Genomic DNA, 5,077 nt, shown 5'->3' with positions numbered 1-5,077 from the left:
CGTACTTTTAAAAAAATGGTCAATTTGTTATTTGGAACCTCACTGGGTTTTTAGCTCATTCCACGCCATTTGTTTTCCTTACAGGGGGTACGGGCGAGGCATGAGACGTGTACGGGCTAGCGTAGTCTAGTTATTTTGAATTTTGAAATGGTACTCGCGCTAGCACTCGACTAGGGTTGATTGTATTCGAATTGTAAACACTTTGAAGTGTTTTGGTGTGTAGAAGTTTTGTATCTAGATTTGAGCAACAATGTATATATGAAGTTGAGGTGGATGTGTTATGCATTTTTCTATGGACGTACGTTATTTTTCTTGAGCTATGAGTGAGTGAGTCCTGGCGAGAGTTGGGCAGGTTGTCCGCTAAACCCTGGGGTACGCCCTAGGGAGAGGTGGAGCCGTCACAGATGGTATAAGAGCTCCTATCAGCTCGTGCCGGGAGAAGGTTCTCAGACTGTGGGGATTGGCTTGTTAAGTGTGAAACAAATGTCTATTGTTGGGGATCTTAGATATGTGTGTTGGGTAGAAATCTCAAAAGTGGTTGATTTTCTCTTGAGCGTAGCTAACTCGGGTGGGGAATGATCATATTTTTGGATTCCTGTACCTGAGTACCAAAGAGTGATACGTTTATGATAAATTGATATCTCGAGTACTATTAGGATAAGGTTGGATGGCGAAAACCAAGGCACGGGGAATGCAAATAATCTGGACCTGGGATATATTGAAGATATTAGTGAGAATTGGAACTCTTAGCATGCAAGTGTACGTACTTGATTGTATTTTTTCTAGTTTTGATTAAGTGTAGTGCCTGAACAATACCTAAAGTATGTCCCGTAGGATGTGTGAATTGCTATGATATGTATATAAAGAAAGTATGTTATTTTGAATGTGTTTTGAAAATGCTTTTATTGACCCTTATAGCTATTTTATTTTGCTTATACTTATTTATGAATAAATGAATGAATTTCGAGGACGAAATTCTTTTAAGGAGGGGAGATTATGATACCCCGACTTTTAGGATATTACGGTTTCTATATTTTATTTTTTGTTTTAAGATATTGTTTTGTTTTAAAAATTAGAAACCCTAAATTCTAATCAAAAGGGAAAAAAACCCTAGTTTACTTGTGACTACCTGGTTTTCCTAAATCCCTTATATTTTAATCGAAACCATAATTGTAACCAATGGAATTGTAAAATTTCTCATATTTTTCTTAAAATTCCTTTTATTTAGCATTTATTCCTTTCTAATAGCTTTACTACTCATTCACACCCTCAGTAATTATAATCCACCATAGAATCAAGGGTTTTCCCTTTAGGTTCTTCGTTCGGATAAATTAGGGTTTTTTGCGTATTTTGACCATGTGCTCACTCGGTGGGATGTGTGTACTAAATTTGGTGATTTAGAGTGAGTTTTAGATGATATTAAGTGTTTGATTAGAAGTAATAACCATAAGATAGTGAATTATAAGTAAAAACCCTAGTAAGTGCGAAATAAGGAAAATCGGGTTGAACCGAAGTGTACCGTTCGTTACCGATTGAGTGTACCACTTGACCACTACTTTATTACCTTAATCTCCTTGTTATTAATTGAACAAAATCATACCTAAATACCTCCTTAAGCCAACCGAAATTGTGGACCAAAATAAGAGAGAGAAAAGAAAATTTTAAAAGCTAATCTAATCGCGACAAGTGGCAACCATTCCATGGTTGTTTGACCAACTTAATTCCTACCTTCTTATCTTTCTTTTTAGATGATTTTTTCTTCATTTCTTGCTGGTCTTGGTCGTGGCTTTGGAGGGAAAAAACAAGAGAAAGAGAGCTTTAATCCATCTTGGGTTTTGCTTGATTGAGTGCAAACAAGAAAAACTAAACCGATTAATCACTAGTTTGGAAGTTTGGGAAGTCTAAGGAACCAAAAATTTCAAGGAAAAGTGGAGGATCACTCTTGCAAGCTCTTGTTTTAAGGTATAATGGCTGATCACCCTTTCTTTCTCCATTACTCATGATTAAGTTGGGTATTAAGTTTAGAATTGTGCTTGTGATTCCTATTTCAAGTGGTTTTGATGATTGGAGTGATGAATTTTAAGTTAGGGTTTTGATTGATTTACTTATAATTCTTGTTGGTTAGGTGTTATATGGTGTATATATATGGTATATAATCTTGTAAAAGAGAAAGTAGTGGTAGTTTTAAGGTAAAAATGTGAATTATAGCTTGAATATAACAAAATTCCAGATTTCTGGGAATTGTAGCTTCAGTTCTGCTTGGTTCCAGTTCATTATGTTAGAGGCCAAATTAGACTTAGTACAAAACATAAAAGTTGTATAGAATGATATTTTATGATTTCTTACAAAATTTCAGCTCAATCAAAGCAACGTAGCCTGTGAAAAGATGAAAATACCCTGACTGCCATAGGAGTAAAGTCAGTGGACAGTTTTGACAGTATACTAAGTTGGTTGCATTTGTTCACCTTGATACGTACTGAATTAGCTTTTACTCAAAACATGAAAGTTTTAGTACTATATCTTAGCTTTCCAACACCCCTAAGAACACCTTAATCAGACTTCGGTAGCCTGAGTTATTGTCATTTACGTATAGTACGGTTAACTAGCCCGAATGTGAGATTCTGGTTCTGTAATTTGAAATTTTGACCTAGATACACTATGAACTGGACTGAGTGGTTTTCATCAAAGTTGTAGGCCTTTATCTTAGCTTCGAAACGGTATAACTTAAACCCCAATCTGATAAGTGTATCTCTGGTTGTGTCTGTTCCGCTAAGCGACGTCAAATCTGTCTTTTGATTTATCACTTAAACTTCATTTCCGCACATGTTCCTAACTTGGTTTGGTACTTGTATGACTTTGAGCCTATTGAACGGTTATGGAAATGAGATGATTTTGTGTGTGACTTTGGGACTGATTGAGGAAAAGAATAAAGCCATGAATGGCTAGAAAATAGATAAATACAAAGGGCGTGCTGCCCAAATTTACGCTAGAGAACTAGGTAGAAACACTTGCGACTTGAGTTAGGCTTGAGAGCGAATACCACTTGAACCATCTAGGATATTCGCGTCTTCTTTTATCGAGGTATATAAGTTAGAACTTGGCCGAACTTGTACCCTTGGAAAACATGAAAGTAACGACTACTCGAAATACGTTTTCTCCATTTCTTCGATTCAAATGGTATTTCAAAGTATACTTGCTTCCAATTTTCCACGTTTGAAAAGTTAGCATGAGTTTACAAATATTCTACAAATAAGTTTCAATTATGTGATTCTCCTTAAACGAAACGTTTAAGTTTCGAACCTTAATTACTTTCAAAAGCTCTTAAACAATGTTTTATCGCAGATTTGGACTTCACACACGGAGTAATACTCGAACGTAACTCGTAAAGGCACCGCATCTTTTGGTGAGTGCTTCTAAATACCTGATTGAACTGGACACTTGTTTTCAATACTTGACCAATGTGATTTAATGATATATCATTTGTTTGGTCAGGCAAGAGTGTACTTTATCGCACTTGCCCTAATATGAGATATAATTGTTTATTGTTGCAATGGATCTGATATATTTGTGTGTATGGTGCGCACTTCCTGGAATTCCAGAAACCCTGTGGCGAGTTACTCGAGTCGAACCGGCAAGGGTTTGGTCGATTGGGTAACGAACCCTAGGTCTTTTGTTTTGTCGAGTGGAGTGATATTTTCTCGACTAATCGGTATACTCGAGTATTACCACCCATGTTTATTGAGGATTTTGGGCCCAGTAGGGGGTGTGAATGGTGGGCGGAGAGTAGTGTAAGTGGTACTCTACTAGATTGGTTTCTTACAGAAAGGTTGACGGAGTGTCAACTATTCCTTGATCAAGCTCTGGTGATGCAATGGGAATTTGGCTCCTGAGAGCCATCCGTATCCTTATACTTTGGAATGATTATTGTTTATTGGATTATTGTTTCTTCTGAATATTTTTGTACTCGCTCACTTTGAGATTTGCTACCTGAAGTATTATTGTTCACTTTTCTGAACTTTTGATGCTCATTAATTTGCTACGTTGATATTCGTACTTTTAAAAAAATGGTCAATTTGTTATTTGGAACCTCACTGGATTTTTAGCTCATTCCACGCCATTTATTTTCCTTACAGGGGGTACGAGCGAGGCGTGAGACGTGTACAGGCTAGCGTAGTCTAATTATTTTGAATTTTGAGATGGTACTCGCGCTAGCACTCGACTAGGGTTGATTGTACTCGAATTGTAAACACTTTGAAGTGTTTTGGTGTGTAGAAGCTTTGTATCTGGATTTGAACAACAATGTATATATGAAGTTGAAGAGGATGTGTTATGCATTTTTCTATGGACGTACGTTATTTTTCTTGAGTTATGAGTGTGTGAGTCCTGGCGAGAGTTGGGTAGGCGGTCCGCTTAACCCTGGGGTACGCCCTAGGGGGAGGTGGGGCCGTCACACTAAATATCTGTCAGACCCAATATTCTTGTTTCTTAATTGGTTTTATTCTTTTTAAGCATCTTAATTGCTTTTATTAAACAATTTACTTCAACTCCATTAGGATGGTATATGCCTAGGTGGTGGCCGCTGAATGCCAACTCTGTACATTGCAATGTTTTGAAAATCGAACTGCACCGATCGGTTTGATCGGTTGAACAGCGAATCGGCTATGCCTCCAATCCCAATTCAATTAAAAACCAAAGAATTAATTGAACCGGTCAAAATCGGTTGAATCGATAAAAATCAGGAGGTTCAACCGATTTTTATTAAGTATTTTTTTTAAAAAATAAATATTTTAGTTTTATTCAAAATTCTTAATACTAAAATGAATAAAAAAATTATTAAAACCTTTGAACCTGAATCGAACCGATTGAACGATCAAACCGTAAACTGAAAGGTTTTTCGGCTCATTCTTCGGTCTGGGTTTAAAAATATTGGAACATTATACTTAATACTAGGCATTGGTCCTTACGGCATCGCGGAGTGCCCATATTGTATGTTTTTTGTGTGTATTTTTAGGGTATGATAGTTTTCTTTATTATTATTATTATTATTATTATTATTATTTTATAAGTGGGAGGTTTT

The sequence above is a fragment of the Coffea eugenioides genome, chromosome 3 (genome assembly GCF_003713205.1).
Source record: "Coffea eugenioides isolate CCC68of chromosome 3, Ceug_1.0, whole genome shotgun sequence".
Taxonomy (NCBI): Eukaryota; Viridiplantae; Streptophyta; class Magnoliopsida; order Gentianales; family Rubiaceae; genus Coffea; species Coffea eugenioides.
This window is presented reverse-complemented; position numbering follows the sequence as displayed.